Here is a 22,267-nt window from a genome sequence, read left to right as displayed (position 1 = left end):
CCTGTCCAGCTGAGTATTAAAAGTGTCCAATGCTGGGGAATCCACCCCTTCCCTGGGGAGATTATTCCAATGGCTGATTGTTCTAAGAGTGAAAAATTTCCTTCTTGTGTCCAATCAAAATATTCCTGGGAGTAGCTTGTATCCATTCTACCTCACATTTTCCATGTGACTTCTTGTAGAAAGGGAGTGTCCATCTTCTTTGTAGCTACCTTTTAAACACTGGAACATGATGATGAGGTCTCCCTTAAACCTTCTTTTCTGAAGGCTGAACAAGCCCAGTTCTCTCAGCCTTTCCTCATATGGCAGCTTCCCAGTGATTTGATGATCTTTGTGGCCCTTCTCTGGACCGTCTCCAGTCTGTCTGCATCTTTTTTGAATAGCAGGGACCAAAACGGAACTCAGTATTTCAGGTGTGGCCTGACAAGTGCTGAACAGAGCAGGATAACAACTTCTTTGTCTCTGCTGGTGATGCCCTTCTTGATGCAGCCCAGCATCTTGTTGGCCTTTGCACAGCAGGACACTGGTCACTCAGATTGAGCCTGTTGTCCACCAGGACGCCCAGGTCCCTTTCCACAGAGCTGTTCCCCAGCCAGGTAGATCCCAGCCTGTGCTGTGCTCCTGGATTGTGTTTTCCCAGGTGCAAGACCTGACACTTGTCCTTATTGAACTTCATAAGGTTCTTGTTAGCCCACTCTTCAAGCCTATCCATGTCATCCTGCAGAGTGGCTTTCCCTTCCAAAGTGTCCATTTCCCCACTCTGTTTGGTGTCATCAGCAAACTTCATCAGGGTACACTTGATCCCATCATCCAGATCACTTATGAAGATTTTGAACAGCGTTGGGCCTGATATTGATCCCTGGGGGACCCCACTTGTGACAGATTGCCAGTTCAAAAAGGAGCCATTTACCACCATCCTCTGGTTATAGCCTGCCAGCCAGTTCCCCACCTGCTGCAGAGACCACTTGTCTACACCATAACACATCCACCAGAAGGAGTCTGTGGGAAACCGTATCGAAAGCCTTGGAGAAATCCAGGTAAACAATGTCCACCGCTCACCAAACATCAACCAAGCAGGTTACTTTGTCATAGACGGTGATCAGGTTTGTCAAGCACAACTTGCCCCTAGTGAATCCACTGCTATTCCCAATCATGTGCTTCAGCTGACTTGTGATTGCCCCCAGGAGGATTTGTTCCATAATGAGAAAAGGCTAATTTCCACTATAACTTCCACAGAAAACATATCCTTTTTTAATCAATCATAAGAAGAAATACTTGATACGGCCTTAAAAAACAGATTCCTTCAGTCATGCAACACCCCAGACCTAGGTAATACAGGTTAGCTTCTATTTCCCCAAACCTGCTACGCACCACACTTTGGATCCGCATTAAATCACTTTCTAGCATGCTGGCATGCTTTGTTATGACTTGCATAAACTTCTTGCAGGTAACCCACCTCCAGTGCCTTCCTTTTCTGCTGCAGCCTCCAATTCACAGGCACCCGTGCTGCTTTTGCTTCCCCGTGTGTGCTGTGGGTGAGGGCTTGCAGGCAGGAACAGGTGTGAGCCGAGTGGAAAGCCCCACAGTAGTTGTCCCAATCTCCTATCAGCAAGAAAAAAAGTGTTACAACACTCGTATAAGTACTTTTTCCTAATGTGGTAGCATTGTCCAGTTAGCCCCATCTAGCAGCAGGCAAAAGACGCTTGTGTAATTTTGGCCTGATCAAGCTAGATGCTGTACAGATTTTGGAAGTGTTGTCTTCAAAACTCTTTCCCAAGAACTTTCCTAAACATTATTTATTATAATCCAAATAATCTATTATGCATTTCATTACATAACTGGGATATCTTATATCGCTCATTAAGCATCAACTCTTGAGACACGAAAGCCCAAATCAAGCAAGGAATAGAAAAAGAACAATAAAAACAAGACAAAGACTTCAGTAGGCATTCAAATTCTTTCACAGGACCTGCCATTTTTATTGAATCTTAGCAAATATAAATTTTCTTTCTCTCATAACTCATATTTTAATTGGGTAAGATGATACTTCTGCCTGTATTGCCTTATTTTCTCAGTTGCTTCTGGGTTGTTTTATTATGAGGAAAATATAGCGAAGTAACAACTAGTACAACGTTAAATATTGGCTGCAATATTTCACTCCTGATATTAAAACAAGTCAAAAAGCCAGAATAAAACTGAGAATATTTCCACTTTCTGTTCAAAATAGTTTCTATTTTTAAGGAAGTAAAGACCTTCTTAGTTTTCATTTTTACCAATTCTATCCAATGTTATTCTCTCCGTGTATTTATTCTTCAGTTTTCTTTTTTTAGAAAGGCTGTTGTGATTACTTTCCATATTCTATATATTCATGATGAAAAATAATTTATGTTTTCTCATCCTAAGTTTACACCAAGCTGAATTAAATAGGAATATTTACACAAGGGGAAAGCAAACCAAGTTTTTATCAATGCATAAAATGATTCCTAGAAGTTTGGCAGACTATATTTATGGGTTTCTGAAACCAAAAAGAAGAAAATATTCAGAAGATTTTAATTGGAAAAGTTTTGTTTATGTCTCTTGTTTCCTTGTGGAATTTATTTTTCCCAGAGAGTTTTCCTCTTGCCATCATTTCAAATTATGACACATCTAACTTATGTGCATTGATGTAAAAGGGAGATGGTTATTCCTCGGTTCCTCTGAGGTGGCTAGGGATCCCTTCTAGCCTCTTAATGCTAGGGACATGCCATTTTCTGCTGTCCTTAGTTCCACTTTTCTCAAAATACATCTGTCTTGTAAACTGGCTTGGGGTAAAATCTTTATCCTGCTGAAGTAAATGGAAGTTTTAATATTCGCTGCAGTAACATCCTAAGATCTCAGAAGGACACGGGAGATAATGTGCTGCAAGTTTCTTCTTCATTAGAATAAAAGAAATAATGCAGGAGCACATATGAAGGCTCTCAGCAGTTTCTTGGACCACCTGCCACTTTCCAGTGGCTTTGTATCCTTCTAACTCACTCTTCCCTCCTACATACTGCTCCTTTCCAGGGACATTTTGAAGGGTGCTGTCAGCATACTACCACATTTGCAATGACAACTGCACATCAACAATTTTTAGGACAGATTTCATTCTGACTCAATATAAAAAAAAAAAAACATATGACTAGACAGAGTGAGGATGTGAAATGTATCTATGCTTCACAGTGTGGCTGCTTCAGTGTCTACTTGGAACTTTCATCTTGTACATTGGAGTGCCAGGAAGAGGACAAGAAATACAACCCCATTTTTTTTGTGGGCTGCAAAGTTCACAACAGTAATTAAGAAGATGAGTCTCTTATCTATATTCCCTATGCACTGTGCTCTTAGTCATGTACATTATATATTGTCCCAAGATGAGATGTATTCCAGAAGAGGGTACATGGATGAGGCTTTTGTGATGTCTCTGCAATTCTTGATGAAGTCAGGAAGCTTTCCAAAGCCAAAGTTTGTTTTTCCAATGCTAGTCATGTTTGTGTGTGTAAGCACTTGTATTTCCCTCATATCCCTTATCTTCAAACGTGACTAGAGCAAAGCAGTGCCATGCCTCATTCCCCGTTCTTTTTTCCACTGAAGAAAGAATGCCCCTGTGCTGTGAGCAATGAGGCATGGCTGTTTATTGCCATTTTGCACCAAGCTTGGAGGTCTAAGTTCCACATTTTCTTCTGAAGATGAAAAGGAGATCAACATACTGTATCTGTCTAAGAACCACCACTTCTGTGTGCTTATGATTGGAAAGTTTAGCTGTGGTCCCTAGGTGACAACTGACCCAGGTTTTTCCCAGCCTGATTAGTAGATTGTATCTACTCCTCTCTGACCCATTAATGATGTTCAAATGAAGGTGAATCCAGCTTTTGCAGTGGGGAGAAGTCAAACCATGTGATGAAAGCAATCACAGGAGGGCTGGAGTAAAGATACGCTAGCCCAATTAGATGCAGTTTTCCTGATGGAGGATCTGGCAAGCATGTGTCATGTCTTGAGCTATGGTCTGGAATATGCACAAGCAGGTTGGGATGGACAGGTGAGGTCCTGGGACAGTATCTTTGCTTGCAAGACGTATTCACGGTGACACAGATTCCATTGGAGTCTCTCCTGAATGATATTTTCTTTCTGGTTCCAGGGGTTAGTCTTCCAGAGTGAAACTAGAACTGGGATTTTGTAGTCTTTACTCATAAGAAGAATGTTAACATTAGCTAAATAAACACATAATAGTAGCAGGGGTGAATGTAATCTTCCTATATGCCTTCCCTTTTAAATTTCAATAAGACATGGTATTCTGCTTTTTTGCTAGACGGACTGTAGTATTACGTGCTGAAAACATGCCATATGCTATCCAAGAAATGGCTGTCTTTAACTCTGCTGAATGAATAAAGATTTTTATCGGTTCTTTACGAATTCCATTAAGATGCTGAGACATCCTATTTTTTACTGTTTGTGAAAGCCTTTTGAGATCCTGTAAGGAAAGCCAATAAAGATAAGAGATAATTTACAACATTTGAAAATATTTTGCTAAACTTAGAGAAGAAAACCTGCATTGGGTTTATTTGTCAATTGTATATTTTCTATACTATTTATTCTTTCTACATTTCAGAACAGTATTGTGATTGAATTTTACATATGAACTCATTTTTTTTGCTGGAAATGTCAAATTTAAACAAACAAAAGTATTTAGAAACTGTTTGGACACAATTTTTTATTTGTTTTCTAATAACTCTTCCTATAAAAGCTATATTGGCAGATCATTTGGCTAGACTGCTTGTGCCAAATATGTCACAACAGTTGTGCACCTGTGACTCAGATCTCTGACCACTAACTTATACACAGAGTTCCTCTAATATTATTTTTAATTCTCTGTGTTCCTAGATTTTTTTCTTATAAATACAATTATTTAAATTGTAAACAGTGAGATTTCTGAAGCGACAAACAGTTTCATATTATTATAGCTACAACAAATTTCTAGGAGAAAGAAGGCATTTGGCTAAGAAGTGGTGGGTTCATAGATTCCAGTGAAAGCTATTCTTTGTTTTCTCAAGGTGCAGGTGCCACCTTCTTCCTACCTCTTTCGTTGCCTTCTGTAAAAACGTTGTGGGCACACATGGCAAAAGCTACTGGAGAACCCAGGGAGATGCTGCAGCAGTGCCCTTGTTTGAATGACAGGTTGCTGCGAGTAGACTTCTCCCAGAGCCAGAGCTTGGTCAGTGTGAAGTTGTCTCCAGTATCTGCAAGGTACCATAGGCACCACGTAGCCGTGTCCTTGAGGAGCAGCACTGGACTGGCACTGGAGCAGCGGGAAAAGTGTTTACACTGGAGAGAAGCCGTGAAGACTGAGAAGGGACGTGAGGCAGTAGCTCTAAGGAAAAAGAGGAAACATTCAGCTGAAGTTTCTGCAAAAAGGAAAAACTGTCTGTGCTGCAGAGCATTATTGCCCTGAGAGAGATGGATGTGTCCACTTCTGTAATATTCCCTAAAAAATACCTGCCTCCACAGCACTGATCTGTGCTTCAAAGAGAAAACTGGCCTCTGAGCCATGAACGGTGTGAGCATTCAGCAAAGATGAAGAGTGGTTTCCACACTGGAGAAATGACTAAAAGGAGGAGGAGAAAATAACAGATGTGAGCAGTGGAACCAAGCTAGTGTCGCTGTTAAAACATGAAGCAATACAATTTTGGACCTCTTCTTTTGTCCTGTGGCAGCTGTTCCACATAGCCACAAGTTGGGAAATAAAAAAGTGCACAGGATTAGCTGGATCTGGGAAAATGTATTTTATTTAAAGAATCAAAACTAGCCAATTGCCTGCCTCTTAATAAGAAGTTTACAGACTTAAAACTTTTTCCATTTTTGTGGATATGCAAAAGAAGCATGAACAGAGCATTTTACAATAGGGTTTTTTGTACTGTTGTAACTCAAAATTGCAACATGTCACTCTTAGAGTCTTCATCAGCAGATTTCAGAGCATTTTACACTTGAAACCAATATAACTCCTTGGGTTAGAAATGAGGAACTTTCCAGGCTCCAACACATCAGTAGCAGAGCTGGGAAGATTGTGGACATGTCTAGCACCCTGGTGCCATGCTCTAGGCAGTGTTACGAGTCGGAAATAATTTTGCTCTGACATAGTCTCTGGGCACTGCTTTCTTGTATGATGGAAGGCTGAAATGGGAACATATGTTTGATCTATAGTGACAGCTCTGGGTAGTCGCCTGTGACACAGTCACGGCAGGCATTCGCAGCTCTGTAGTTCTTCAATGTATTTGCTCCTTGTATCTTCATTCTTCATTTTATCTTCTTTGCTTTCTAGTGGTCAGGTTCAACTGAACATATATTTCATGGATTACAATAAGTGATCAGATTGAATATATATTTCATGATTTATAATATTTGTATTTGTCTGTGTACATAACTGAAGAGTACGATTTTGGAGAGATTTGCTTGTCCATCAGCATACTGTGTGCAGCTCAGACCTTTTCACTACTCTTCCTAATAAGTGAGCCACCAATGCCAGTTTAGTAATTCTGCTACAGGCAACAAAGTATACTTGTTCCTTTTCATCAAAAAATCTGCAATATTGGTCTTCTTCATAGAAGAGATCAGCCTAGAGCTTTCTAAAATAAGGTCATTCAAACTGCCAGTTTCATTTTGTCATATCCTTGTGACTGACAGTGCCTGAGGGGTGAGAGTGACTTAGCTCCTAGTTCCTAGAAAATACTACCAAAAAAACTGTCCATCTGTCTGTCTGTCTTGCAAAACTGTACTGGTTGGCAATTGTACCAGCTAGGATATGTCATTACATTTATCCACAATGAGTGAGCACTATAGCAGTCAAGGACACTCCAACTCCTGGTTCCCAGACATCTGAGAAGAAAAGTAATGAAACCACTTGGAGAATTTTCAGTGGAAAAGACCATTTCTGCTTTGTGTAAAGGTCACCTGGAGACACAGTTGGCCTCCGTTGTCTTTTCTCTGGGATCTTGAATCACAATTTGCTTACCAAGATAAAGTCTTTGTGTGAGCCAATGCAGGCAGGTCTCAAGAACAGTACGAGGCCACAAATGCAATTGCAAAGAGCAAATTTATTTTTGTTACCTTGCTACTGAGGGTTCTCTGAAACAGCACTAAAGCTCCTGGGCTGCGGAGACGCAGATGCAGCAGAATTTAGCCCTGGTTGAAGATCTATGAGCCTGCTCATTTCAGACTGTATATAGGGATTCACGCAGGCACAGTTTGCCGCACTGCTTTGATCTTTGCCAGCAGGAATCTCAAGGATGTGCAATAAGGTGCCTTTACGACTCTTTCCACAGGCCTGTTATCTAAACACAGAGGTTCTACTTGTGATTTTTGTGTTTTTCTACACCCTATCTGCAGTCACTTGAGCATATTTACAATTATCCTCCTCACCATTCTTTCACTAGTCTCACACAGTCTTCAACTCTAGAAATGCTCTAGCATGTCAAGAGTTACCAGTGGTCTGTCTTTCACAGCTCTTTTACGTGACTTTTGTCTTGTTTGTTCAATTTGTTTCAGAGTTCAAGTGTTCATAAAAGACAAATAGGCACTAGACTTCCTGGTGTGCCATCCTGGACATGAACTCATTATTAATTATTCATTCTGACTCCTGCTATGAAAATGGCATAAAACTGGCTTATTTAAGGGCATCAGATAAAACTTATCTTACACCTGTACAATTGTCTTATGCCTGTGCTGTGTGTAGGCTGTGGTAAGGAAGTGGCAATGCTCTTAAGTGGAGCACTGACAGCATCAAAGGCATTGGGTGGGACATGGCTTTTATAAAATCCCTGTGGTAATTTACAATAGCTTTTCCTTTCCTCAAATCATATATTTGGACATACTAGTCAGACCTTGGGTGTACAACTTTTTTACAGATACCCCTTTGCTATTTTGACAGGCTATTTTGACAGCAGTGATCTAGAGGTGTAAGCTGCTCTTCTATGTGAGTGATGTCCCCTCTCACTGGAGTCTCCTTCTTTAGCTTCTGATGAAATAGTCTTGCCACAAGTTCGTTGCTATTAATAGGAGTTGTATATATTTAAACTAATTATATCAAAGCACCTTTGTCTAGGGGTTGCTTCAGTCATCACACACATCTCAGAGACTGTGGAGCTTTGTCAGATCATTCACCAACTCAAATGGCCCCTAAGTGGTTTAGTATCATAAGGTACAGACAGATGTTTTGCAGTTTTTAAATTTGAGGGGCTAAAATGTAACCTGTAAAAATGACCCAGAACAGCTTCATTATACATTTGCTTGCAATTTTACCTCTTCCTTCTTCAGTTTTTGGTTAGTTCCCCAGGTTTTTCTGTGGGAGAAGTGGTACTATGATTGTGACCTTGTGTAACTTCTGCTCCTTTTTTTCCCCATGTTTTTATACAAGAATGTGATAAATGATGATGCTTATCCCTGTGAGACCTACTAACAAATCTTCCTGGCCACTCTGATAGTCTTCTGCTGGCAATTTGATTTCTAAACAACTCTCTCAACCATCTGTAACTACTGAGCAGTGTCCAAATCTGATGATGTAACTGTACTTGTTCTCCAGTAACTCGAACTACTGGCAATATTCTGGGTTGGGCCAAGTAACAGAATACTGCATTGACTTTTGGGAAGGAGCTCTTTATTAGGGCACAGAGTTGCTTGGTCTTTGCAAAGGTGAAGCTGCCTGACTCTCAGTATCTAATATGCTGTTAACATGGGCTATAGTACTTTAGGAAAGATTTCTAATCATTCCTTTGGCTTTATTACTCCAATTACTTAGTTCTTTGCATGTAATTGTTATTTTCAGCAGCAGCTGTTTTACCATCTGAATAATTTTATCCCAGCTGAAACGTATTTGGAAACTATCTTCTTTATGTAAAAACATCATGATAATCTTTTAGCAGCTCTTGCAAGGATGTGACAGTGCATTGTCTGTTGTGGGCACGTGTTTTGGTTTCCCTCATGCATCCGTTTTATGACTCATTTGTACCAGTTTTAGTGCCACCAAGTTAGAAAAAAAACCACTTATTTCAGCTGTCATCAGTAACTTCTGCATTGTGAGCACTGAGTGAAATCTCAGTCTCTCTTCTAGGTAGTCTGCTTACAATTTAAACTGCTGTAGGAATGCCGGGTATATACAGTCTCATCATTTTAGCTTGGTTTTATTTGGATACATTTAATTTTCTTCTTTCGCATCGTGCTGGGGAAGTCTGTAGCTTGTTATGAGTACAACTGGGTTTTCAGTGTCCTTCTTGTTTGCATTCTGCTTCGTTGTGTCCAGCTAGTGTGTATCCCCCCCTGCATCATCAGAATTGCCTGAAGGAGCAAACTTTGCCATCTCTGCCGTTTTCAATTAGTTTTGGACAATTCCTTTCAAGTTTTTCTCTCTAAGCAATGTTCAACCATGTGCTTTGGTGGAGGGGTATGGAGTAGGAAAGTCCTGTATTTTTTCTAATGTGGTGCAAGTGCTTTACAGTTAAGGCCAACTGCAGAAATGATCTATTTTTAATGTTAAACACATCTAAGAGTTCATTCTTTCAGTCACTTGCTATTATAGTATGGTTTGGCAAGCACTTAAAGTTTGGAAAATATTATTGTTTAAAGGTATAATTTGCTAAAATGCAAGTTCAAATACAAGTGATAAAATATTCCTTAAACTTCAGAAACTTTTTATGTGAAACTGATCCTTTGAAAGCAGTTTTATGGATTGAAAACAGGAAGTTACAATTACAGAGTATTTTGCAATATTAACTATGATATGTGGTTTGCTAATAGTAAGAGTAATAAATTGTATTTGTTTACAAAAGCTTAGTGCCTTTCCAGATCTCATGACCTGTGGGGCCCTGTGATTCATTTCAATTTTTACTCTTGTTGTTTAGATTTGACCTTCAGCTCCACTACAACGAATACCTTTATGTAAGCAGAGGAACAGAGACCTTTCTGTTCAGTATGTAATGGCAAGAAAATTTGACAGAAATCAGAGTTTGCTGTAACTTTGGCATTATGGCATCAGGAAAACTATTCTGGGTCCAAGCTCCTATTTGCTGGGTTACAGTGCCCATAACCTTCCACCCTGTTATGTTAAAACCCACTCATCTCCAGAAGCAAGTGTGCATTTTCTGTTTCCATGCAATATAGGAAAGAAGGGGGATTTTTGTATGTGTGCCATCCTGAGCCTGCTGAGGTGATCATTAAAATCACCAGTAGTTCTGGATTTCAATTAAAGAGGAGTTACGATAGCATGAAAAATTTTCAAAACAGTTCAAGTTCTCAGGCACTTGTAGGTCCTAGGGCTGGAGGAACTGCTTCATGGGTGTGATCCACACTCAAGGCACTGTAAAAGTTTGCAAATTCTAAGAAAGATTTTCTAGGTGTGTGTAATATTTAGAAAGCATAGTAATCAGTTTCATCACTGATTTTAAAAAGGAGCCATTTCAGACTCTAATTTATTAATATGTAACCTAATAAGGAGATAAAGTTATGTCAGCTCACCTGTAATATTAGACATAACTAGATTTGGAGGTTTGCAGGGATGAGGTTTTTACATGGCTTCAGTGCCTTCTCTTAATTCTGCGACCCTGGATCTGAGCAGCAAAAGCTAATCAGTCTGCAGTAGGCCTGTAGGGAAATGCAGTTCTACCTCTATTCTTTCAGACTTACTATAGCAGAGGAATTAAAGAGCTGCTCAGCTGCCCAGAGCTGTTAGTGGAAAAACACCCCTTGAAAAGACTTGGAATTTCTTTTCCAAGCAGGGAGTTTTCTTTTTAGATTAAAAATATATTCCTTTTTTTTTACAACATGTAGTCCTGCATTGAACAAGAAGTACAAGAAAATATTATTCTAGTCAGACTTGGCAAAAGAGAGATTTTGTAGACCTCAGGAGGCTGAGGATTATAATGAACATTTTCAGGATGGCATTTTGTTTCTCCTAAATTGATTAATGGACATTTTATACGCAAGTACTTGAAATGTGGAAAACAGTACGTAATGAGATACATCTGTCTGGCTTGAGAAAACATAACTTCCCAAAGAACAATCTGACTGTTTGTGTGATTGTACTTTAACTTTGGGAGTGTGTGTCCTGATGTATCTAGTGGACAGGAGAAATAGGAAGAAGGATGGAAGGATAGACAGGGCATGTTCAGTGGGGCAATCAGCCTCCTTCATCCTATAAGCAAGGTGCAAAAACTCTCCATAGGGCTAACATCTCTAAGATCTGTACCATGCACCTTAAAAACGGGCAAAAGAAGAATGTCTAGTAGTAATGCACAGGCAGATGATAGAAATGGCTCACAGCATCCTCTGTGGAATGGGGACAGACATGCTGCCTAAATATTTTAAAAGCTTTTTCTTTTTAATTATTTTTTTTCACCTATTTTTCGTGTTTTCATCTAAATGCTGGTAACTAGTTTCCATCTCAGAACACATTTTTTTCCCCTGTACAGGCTTTTTCCAGCCATCCTGACTACTCCAGAAACCTGTTGTGAAGGATTTTATTCCAGCACTACTGATCTGTCTCTAGTTTTTCCATCTGATCCCTCTATCCTCAACATGTAGCATGCAACATCTCAGTTGGCTGGAGCTGGGAACAAGAAATTGAAACATGAAATTCTACCTGGCTTAGCAGGGGCATTTTTTAAAAACCTGGGCAAGTCAGAAGTTGAAATTTAAAAGCCAAATAAAAATTTGTCATCATTCAATGTACAAACCTAAATAAGTGCTTGCTTTTCCATGTGCCCAGTGCTATGTACACCAACTTAAGTAATCTAAGAAAATTATACTACTTATTTTGGATCCTGTATATAAACTTAGCAGCAAATCCTAGAGGCTTTTTTCTTTTATTTGTGTCAAACAAGTTTAGAAATATAAAAGAATAATTCAACCTCCTTAGCAATCTGTTGCTATGGAAGGATTTACCAAGACAATATGTTTTCCAGTGCTTAGTCCAGTCCATTTTAAAATTTGAGTATTTCCTTTGACAAAGCATAATGCTGTCTCATATTCTTGCTAGCAGGAAGTTTTGTGTTATTCAATCTGATCATTTTTAAGCAAATTCTCTTTTCCTTACCTTGTTAGTCCTCTTTGCCTAATGGGAAATTAATATTCACATTCAGGATTAAATTGTGGCTTCACTTTCATTAGCAGGAACTTTTCTGTTTACTTCCAGGATCTGGGATTTATCTCTCGATGGTTATGTGCTTCATATGCATGTAGGTAATCATCATATCTTGTCCCTTATAAGACCTTAGGATTCCTTTCCTGTTATTTCTTTAATTTCAGTGTTTTTCCAGTTCTTCCTAGTCTAGCATAATTTGCAAATTTTATTGGTGTGCTTTTCTGCCATTCTTCTGAATTGTAACTGGTGTGGCTGGACAGGGCCAAACTGAACCTTTTCTTACTCCTTTTTTGTCCCAGCTGTTATGCATAAACAAAAATTATGAACCATTAACTTTGATACTGACAGTGTTCATTTTGAATAACTCACTTTTTCATAAATTTTAAACTGTGCAAACATCCAAGATCATTTCTGCTTCATGTGAGAGAGTGAAAAGTGCTGGATTTTGCACCTGGGACATGGCAACCCTGGCTGTACATACAGACTGGGGGACAAGATGCTGGAGAGCAGCTCTGCAGAGAGGGATCTGGGGATTCTGGTCGATGGCAAGTTGAACATGAGCCAACAGTGTCCGTGGCAGACAAGAGGGACAACCATGTCCTGGGTGCATCCAGCACAGCATTGCCAGCTGGGTGAGGGAGGTGATTGTCCCGCTCTGCTCTGCACTAGTGTGGCCTCACCTGGAGCACTGGGTGCAGTTCTGGGTGCCAAAGGATAAAAAGGATATAAAGCTACTGCAGAGGAGGCCGTGAAGCTGGTGAAGGGTTTAGAGGGGAAGCCGTATGGGGAGTGGCTAAAGTCACTGGGTTTGTTCAGCCTGTAGAAGAGGAGACTGAGGGGAGACCTCATGGCGGCTACAGCTTCCTCACAAGGGGAGGAGGAGGGGCAGGCGCTGAGCTCTTCTCTCTGGTGACCAGTGACAGAACCCAAGGGAATGTCAGGAAGATGTGCCAGGGGAGGTTTAGGTTGGACATTAGGAAAAGGTTCTTCCCCCAGAGGGTGGTGGAGCACTGGAACAGGCTCCCCAGGGAGGTGTCACGGCCCCAAGCCTGACAGTGTTCAAGAAGAGACTGGACAATGCCCTCAGACACATGGTGTGAATTTCAGGCTTGTCCTGTGCAGGGACAGGAGTTGGATTTGAAAATCCTTGTGGGTCCCCCAACTCAAGACATTCTATGATTCTATGAGTCTGTGAATTCACCCAGGGACACTGTGCCTTGTACGGGAACCAGCACAGAGACCTTTCTGCTTCAGTCAGTGCAACCCATCGCAATGGGAACCATTAAGCCGAGAAGTCACAGGCTTGCTGAGACACATCTTGCCACAAGTTTTGGACTGACACTGTGTCGAGGGATTAGATTGTGGGGTGACAATAAAACCCTGGCAGATGTATTGTTAACCTCCTCCCCTCTCCCTTCCCCCTTTTGCCCCTCCCTCTCCCCCCCTTCCCACTAAGGACAGGCGATCGGGAGGGAAAGAAGGACAGAGAGAAGAGAGTTGGAAAAATTAAAAACGTTTTACTAATGCTACTGATAAGAATAGAGAAAATAATACAAAATATACAAAACCAATCTTGAAAGTCTCAGCAACTGCAGAGCCGGCACCTAAAGTCCTGGATTGGACTCTGCAGCCAACCGGAGCTGAATTCAGTCTGTCACTAGGCCTCAGTTCTCAGGGACGACTAGCAAGGTCCTCTCCTAATGTCGGCCATAAGGAAAAAGGGAAAAAGGGATGAGATCCTCGTGATCTCCCACTTTTATATGAAGTATTCACGTGAATGGAATGTTATACACAGTTGGTCAGTTTCTTGGCCACCTGTTTCTCGTCGCCCCTCTCGCGAGATGTCCATCCATGCTTATCAATAAGTTTGCATTCCATTGCTAGGTTTACCAAAACATGTGTCTGGTTCTCCAGGAAAATGCAGCTAATATGAAGGCTTTAGCTGACAGGCAAATTCACTAAAAGAAAAACTTGAAACCAGGACACACTGCTTTTAAATAACAGCAAAGAAAAATGTGTTCCATATACAAGTTAGCACCTGTACTCAGCCAGTGTTACATGATCTGCAAGTCAAGGTAGGTCTGGTTTCTTCTGGGTTTCAAGCAAGCATTGTCAAAAATTTAAGGCACTTTTTTTTTTTATACTGTGGGTCTTATTTTAACATATATTTACAGCAAAGCGGAGGGGGGGGGGGGGTTTGCCCTTCCCTTCTTCCCCATTTCATATTGAATTGCTAAAAAGCTACAAAGCAGCAGACAATAATAGTTTTATTATTTTTTTGCATTCTCTGCAAGGTTAGCTTTATGATGGTACTTTTGATGCTGACACCAGTTCAAAACAGCCAGGGAATATTATCACACTTCATTGACTAAAAGAAACCAGTAGTACGCCATGATCTCCAATTACATTTTTAGATTAATAATTATTAACACAGGGGCAAAGGAAGGTCTCAAACCAGTTTGCAGGCCTGCATGTGAAAGGTTATTGCAGGAGAATAACATGAGATGGTGTTGGAAGCCCTCATTCCAATAGTCCAAGTTCACCACAATAACTCATTTGGCAATACTAAATATTGAGCGATGCAAGTAAGAAATTTTAGTGGTAATGAACTGTAAATGGAAGGAAACACCAAAATTCTGCATGTGATATTGGGATAAGCAAATGCTGATGAGAGGCCACATCACTGCTGAAGGTGTTCTGTAGTTTTGGCCAAGTATGATTCAAAGCTCCACTGAGTGGCACTCATAAGTCCTGAAACAAGAGCTTGGGACTTTTCATTGGAGACATTACCACTTTTTCTGTCTCCAGTCTTGAGAGACCCAGTGTCTAATGTTGAGTAAAGCTTCTTTGCCACCATGCATCTTGTTCACCTCTCCTAAATGATCTGGCATTTTTATTGTTAGTTCTTTCAAAACACGCACTTTTTTTATTGTGGATTTCCTTTCTCCCATCACTGGTGGGACTTCTGAGCACCAATGCAATGGTAAAGATAATGAAATAGACAGCAAATGCTGTCATTTCACTGTATCAGCCTCTTGAGGTAGAAAAATCAGCTTTTGTTGTGTTTATGGAAACTCTTTTCTGAAATAATACCAGATAATGATTTTAGTTGGTAAATGTGCACACACTTTCAAGTTGCTGAATTCTGTTCTTCCATGCATTTCCTGGTAGAGTTAACAACCATTTCTTCAGGACACTGATGGCTATTTACTGAGCCAAGAACAAATGTGGTTTTCTCACTTGGTCTTTGACTAGTAAATAGGAGATAGCTTGAAACTATCTCTGTGTTCTGATTTCAAAAGTACGGGTTTTAGATGCTTTGATTTAACTAGCTCCCCTACATTGTAATTATCCACTGCATTGTTGATTTAGTTAAAGGGGCTATGATTAGGTAAATTCCTCTGAAAAGACACTGTCATCAATTGAAGTGGGAGTAGTGAAGCTAGTATTTTGTATGAAATAAATGTCAGTTTTATTGGCCAGAAAAATACCTTTAAATTAAGCAAAAGCAAATACTAAAAAGGTCTGCTTTCTTCAGGTATGTGATTTATATTAAAAAAACAAAATTGATTTTGGATTTTGGGCTTTCCAAAAGCACAATGCGGGGGTGAAGGCATGGTGCGGCCTACGCTGGGCTCACCCCCACACACCAGGCTGCTCCCTGGCCCTCAGGATCAGCCCTAGGGCCCATACCCATTAATGTCAGTCATAACCTGCAAGATCATAGAATAATAGAATCATTTTGTTTGGAAGAAACCCTTAAGATCATAGAGTCCAACCATAATCTAACTCTAGTACTAAACCATGTCTCTAAGAACCTCATCTATGCAACTTTTAAACACCTCCAGGGACGGTGACTCAACCACTTCCCTGGACAGCCTGTTCCAATGCCTGACAACACTTTCTGTGGTGCAATTTGAGGCCATTTCCTCTTGTCCTATCACTTGCTGCTTGAGACAAGAGACCACCACCCTCCATGCTACAACCTCCTTTCAGGTAGCTGTAGACAGCGATAAGGTCTCCCCTCAGCCTCCTTTTCTCCACGCTAAACAGCCCCAGTTCCCTCAGCCACCCCTCATCAGACTTGTGCTCCAGGCCCCTCACCAGCTTTGTTGCCCTTCTCTGAACTGTCTCAAGCACCTCAAAGACTTTTCTGTAGTTAGGGGCCTAAACCTGAACACAGAATTGGAGGTGCAGCCTCACTAGTGCTGAGTACTGTGGGACGATCACTTCCCTAGCCTTGCTGACCACACTATTCCTGATGCACGTCAGATGGTAGGAGTTGGAGCAGGAGCCCATGACCCCCACAGGGAGGCTGATCGCACTTTTCTGGTGAAGAAACAGCCTGTCTGGAAAGTGATATGGCCCATGAGAAGACTCCAAAGGAGGGCAGCCCTCAATCTCAAGGCCCTGCTCCCAGTGAAGGACACCCATCAGCACTGAAGATGCCCCCATGGGTCAGTGATCAGGAGGATCCCCCAGGTGTTGGTGTGATATCACCATGGCCCCCTGTGTCAGCAGTGCCCTCACTGCCTGACGTTCCAGAGCTTGTGCCAGGGCATATGGTGAGAGAGGGCCCACATTGTGAGCCAGGCAGAGCAGCTTCAAGAAAGGAGGAGGAAGAGGGAAGGTGGGAAAACTGTCTGGGACAGATGTGCCACTCTCCTTGCAGACACTGCTGCCACCACACAACCTGTGGGCATGGACTCTCCTTGAGGATGAGGCCAAAGGCACCAGGGTAACCATGTATCATGCCCTGGCCCACTCCTTGCAGCTAGACTGCAACATCTACCCACCAGAGAGCGATGCAGGCATGTCCCTGCCATGGCTCTGTTTCACCTCCAGACGGGGACAGACATGACACCCCAGGATGGCTCTAAACATCCATTTCTGCCTTTAAGGCCATTTTAACAACTGACTCTATAAACTATTAAGGATTGGTACAGGATAATCAGGTTAAGGATTGTCATATTTTTCTATGCATATAATATTCTTATTTTTCTTTGCTTATACTTAGTTATTGTATTCTGAGAGCATGCTTGTTCAGGTACTTGCAAGCTAGACCTTGTGTCCCGGAATATGTTATGCACAGCATGTATCCCCTGAGGAAGAGTTAACAGCGTTAGAATTAAAGGAAAATGGGCTTAAAATTATGGAAAAAATAAGTCTGCAAATACTGTTCAATTCTTTTCAAAATCAGACTGAATGAACAGTGTTATAAAATTGTCCAGATCACAAGACATACGTGGGAGTGCATAGAAAAGAGTGGAACTTCATGCACTGTAAGCACTTTTTGCATTTTATAAAGAGTTGTTCAGATGTTTGCAGACACAAGAATAGGTTTTATTGAGAATTGTTGTGTTACTGAAAGTGAATGTTCTTTACCATCAAAAAGAATATTTCATCTTTGTAATAATACTGATAGAAGAATAAACTTTTCTCATCAGAGCTCTGACCATTTTTTTTCATCTCTTTCGTAAATGTTTCCAGTCTGAATAGCACATAGACACATTAACTTCCAACGTTCAGTAAATATTAATTAAACTGCCCTGAAATGAATGACACTAGAACAATTTCTATTGAGGTTGAGTCTCTTTATCATGTGTAACCTGGTTGGAACTAACACCATGTAAAAACAAGGTTTCAGCCGCCACGTGAAGGCATTTGCCGACCTGCAGGGGTAAGCAGGAGATGTGCTGGGCTGTGGCGAGTCTCAAGGGGCACCCACCGATCCAAATCTAACCGTGGACGTCCCCCTGCTCTGCACCAGGGAAGTGGGGATCTCAGGGCAGGGACGATCCCTGTGGGGCAAGCTGCTGTGCCAGTAGAAAGGGGTGGCACACTGGGGAGGTCAAATGAGAGAGGTGGCCCAAGATATTGGGAAATCATCTGTAAACTATATCTACAGGGCAGGCCTTGCCCAGCTGACAGCAAGCGGGCTTGACAAGGCTTGCGCAGCCCACGTGCCACAACTGCCAAGGGGACTGGTGTGCTGGGGATGCTGGAGGTGCTGGGTGGCACAGAGGAGTCAGTGCAGTCATGGGTGCTGTGGAGCGGGGGTGTGACTGCCGAGATGCCATGGCAGATGGGGTTACCATATCTGCCGGGAGTTCCCAGGCTGCAGGGAACGGTTGATGCTCCTGCCCAGGCAGCTGGCAGAGCTTGGTTGATCCTGAAAGAGATACATAAGCTGTTGGTCACATCCCAACCTGGGGCGCGAGGGTGCATGAGGGGGCTGAGAAGGAGGAGGGAGAGCTGCAATGGAGGAAGGGCTGCAAATTTCCCCAAAGGGCATCCCTGAGCTGCCAGGACCAGGGTCAGACCTCACCTCCGGCGTGGAAGGGTTTGGGGAAGATGAATGGCTGTTGGAGCTGGGGCAATGGAGACCCCCAGGAGCAACATGGTAGGTGCCAGAGAGCGGGTAGTGCCATGGTCGTCTGCCTGCAGTGGAGGCAGGTATGGCTGCTTCTGTTTGAGTGTCTCCTAGCAAGTCATATTGGGGCTCTCAGTGTTCTGTCCCACCCACAGCAGCTGTGCCCACTTTTCATGAGGAGAAAAAGGGTTAACAAAAGAGTCAAGAGTTACAGTCAATGGCCCAGTGTCCAAGTGGCAACCAGGAATCAGTGGTGCTCCTCGAGGGTTGGAACTGGGACCAATATTATTGACTATCTTCATCAAGGACCTAGACAGTGGAATCGAGTGCCCCCTCAGCACCCCTCAACCTGTGGATGACACCAAGCTGAGTGGTACAGTCCACGTGCTGGAGGGACGGGATGCCACCCAGAAGGGCCTGGACAGGCTTGAGGAGTGGGCCTGTGTGAACTTCATGAAGTTCAACAAAGCCAGGTGCAAGGTCCTGCACCTGGGCTGGAGCAATCCCCAAGATCAATAAAGACTGGAAGATGAATGAATTGAGAACAGCCCTGCGAAGGACTTGGTGTCACTGGTGGACGAAAAATCAGACACGGGCTGGCAATGTGCACTTGCAGCCCAGAAAGCCAAACATGTCCTGGGCTTCATCACCAGTAGCATGACCAGCATGTCAAGGGAGGTGATTCTGCCCCTCTGCTCTGCTCTGCTGATATGACCCTGCAGTTCTGCATCCATCTCTGGGGTCCTCAGCACAAAAAAGACATGGACTTGTTGGAGAGGGTCCAGAGGAGGTCATGAAAATGGTCAGAGGGATGGGACACCTCTGCTATGAGGAAAGGCTGAGAGAGTTGGGTCGTTTAGCCTGGAGAAGAGAAGGCTCTGGGGAGACCTTGTTGTGGCCTCTTAATGTATATAGGAGCCTTATAAGAAAGACAGAGGAAGACTTTTCACCAATGTCTCTAGTGACAGGACACGGGGCAACAGTTTTAAACTGAAAGAGGATTGATTCAGACTAGACATAAGGAAGAATTTTTTTTTTTTTGTGATGGGGGTGGTGAGACACAGGAGCCAATTGCCCAGAGAAGTTGTGGATGTATCATCACTGCAAGTGTTCAAAACCAGGTTGGATGGGGCTTTGAGCCACCTGCTGTAGTGGAAGGTGTCCCTGCCCGTGGCAGGGGGGCGTGGACTAGATGAGCTTTGAAGATACGTTCTGACCCGCACCGTTGTATGATTCGTGTTAATATTTCAGTTTTGAACTGAAAGTCAATACAAGGCCCAGTGTCTTCTTCAGGTTCTCAGAGCAGAACTCAAGCTTTGTTTCACTGCTTTTCTGCTCTTATAGGTAGAATAGAAAAAAAATCATCATTAGTGATCTTGCCTATCCATAAACAAGAGACCAGCTTATCAGCTTCTCTTTTGGTGCTACACAAAACCAGACCTTGAAGATGGCTTCTGTCCCAACAATATTGGCAGTATACCTCAAGTGGCAGAACATCTCAGCCTCGCAGTATGTATTTGAGGGTAGAGTGTAGATATCTGCCCCCCTTAAATAAAGTGCCTTTGACTGGGGGAAGCAATGAACCTGCTGGGCAATCATTGCCTGTTCAAAGCTTTGAGCACAAACAAAACCAGGTCTTTAGACTAAATATTGTACCAAATGTGGAGCTGGGGCACAGCAAATGATTTGGGTATGCACTCGTGAGACACTTCCGAGATCGGCTGGTGCCACCTGGGACATCTCAACATGTCCAAGATTTCATGCCAGGAAGCTGTAGGGCTTTTCCCTACTGTACTGTCTGCATTTTTTCAGTGTTACATGCTAGAGACAGCTACGATGACAGCACTGATGACAGAGGCAGCATTTTCACAAACAGGCTGGCATGAGCTTGAACCTTACACATTATCAGATGGGTTTAGGCTATTGCAGAATGTACCTCTGTGAAATTGTAATGACAATAGCTCCTATTTTTGGCTTCAGTACTAACAGTTGAGTTTCTTATGTTCACATTGTAATAGCTTGTGTGAGTTATCTTGTGATTGTTATTTCAATGCAAATACTGCTAAGACAATTCTGGTTTTGATCCATACTACTTCCAGGAAAGGAAAATCCAGGCAGAGGCATAGACCGATGTCAAAGACTTGTCCTGTGTTAGAGTGAAGCGATGGTCTTCCTAGGACTAGAAGGCAAAACCCATCTAATGATTATCTGGGACCTCAATTATTCCTCAACCATCTAACCTATGATAGTGACAAAAGAAGCCATGGCAAGAGCAACACTGTTACACACATTTATGCTCCACTTTGTTTTTTTCCATTTGGCATGAATGACCACATTTAAAAACCTACACATTGTCTAGACCCTTGTTTGGGACTTCAGGAAAATTCAGAAAGAATTTAACATTCCCGTGGGTCTTTTGTAGTTTATAATGGCTCTCACTTCCCAAGTCTTTCTCTTGATATTTCTACTTCTGGACAGAAAGCATTTCTGAACTCATAGATTATCCACCTTTCCCTGGAAATCATCCTCACTCCCATTACAGCCCTATTAGGCATTTTGGAGGAGTCGTACCTTCAGTAATGAGTTTGCTGAGTTTGTTTAGTAAATGGTTTGAGCTCTATGACCTGATCTTTCTGACATCCTATTTTGAGTACGTTTAGTGGTCCCAGGAGTGAAACCATACATCCTCTTCACTGGCTTTCTCATTCATTTGCTTTTTCCCTATTTGCTGAATCAGTTTGGACCAAAAACTGACTTTCTTACTTTAGTGCCCTGCCTACATTTCAGTGTGGATGTGCCCATTTTGATCAAATAGAGACAGTACGAAATCTGGGAAAAAACTCAGCATACCTCACCATTGAACCGTGATGTCTTTTTCAGGCATATACCCTCCTTCCCTTTTCTCACTTTCAATAGTTCTTTCATTTTTCCTCAAAGGACAGACTTGCACATCCACCATTTCCCTAACTCTCCCCAAAAGGAGAACCACCTGAGAAGCCTACTACAAGGAGTATTACACCTAGATGTCAGCAACTAAGGTAAGGGAGGTCATGGCTCGTCAAGGTACTAGGTGGGAAGAATGTATAGGGTGGATAGAATCATGAAGTTAGGACCAGGGAATAAAATTAGGGATGTCAGACTTGAGTATATTGATTGAATGCTCCAGAATCACACCTGGTGCCTGAAGATGAGCAGACCTATATCTTGAATGACAGACCTTGCCTCAAAATCCGTGGGACCTTGAGCCGTAGTTAAGAAGTTGTAGCCAAACTTGGCAAATGCCATGCCACACAAATCAAGTCTGTTGAATCAGTACTGAGCTGCTGTGGGAAAAAGGAGAGGGGAGTCCTTGACTGCATTCCTTCTGCTGGGAAAAACAAATCTAATCCAGAGCTGTCTAATGGTACGCATCCGTTTTTGTCACAGCCAAGTATCTTTGGCTGCTTTGCATTTGCATTGCTTTCATCACCAGTAGGAATTCAGTTGGTACTTGTCAAGGCTTTCTCCTACACAAAAAATGCAGTCAGCATTTCAATGACTGTTAAACTGTTGTCTGAAATTTGGTTTAAAAATAGCAACTGGAATTCAACAAAACTTTGAATTAGAACTCCAATGAGACAAAAAAACATTAAATATTTTTGGCAAGAAGTTGAATACTTTTGCTTACTAGCTCTGCTTCTCCCTTCAGCTTCAACTATCTTTCATTCCAAAGCATTTTATGCAATTATGTATGAATGGCAATAATCCATGTTAAAAGC

The sequence above is a fragment of the Streptopelia decaocto genome, assembly GCF_964273445.1.
Source record: "Streptopelia decaocto genome assembly, chromosome: 1".
Classification (NCBI taxonomy): Eukaryota; Metazoa; Chordata; class Aves; order Columbiformes; family Columbidae; genus Streptopelia; species Streptopelia decaocto.
The sequence above is the reverse complement of the archived record's forward strand: the minus strand, read 5'-3'. Positions refer to the sequence as shown.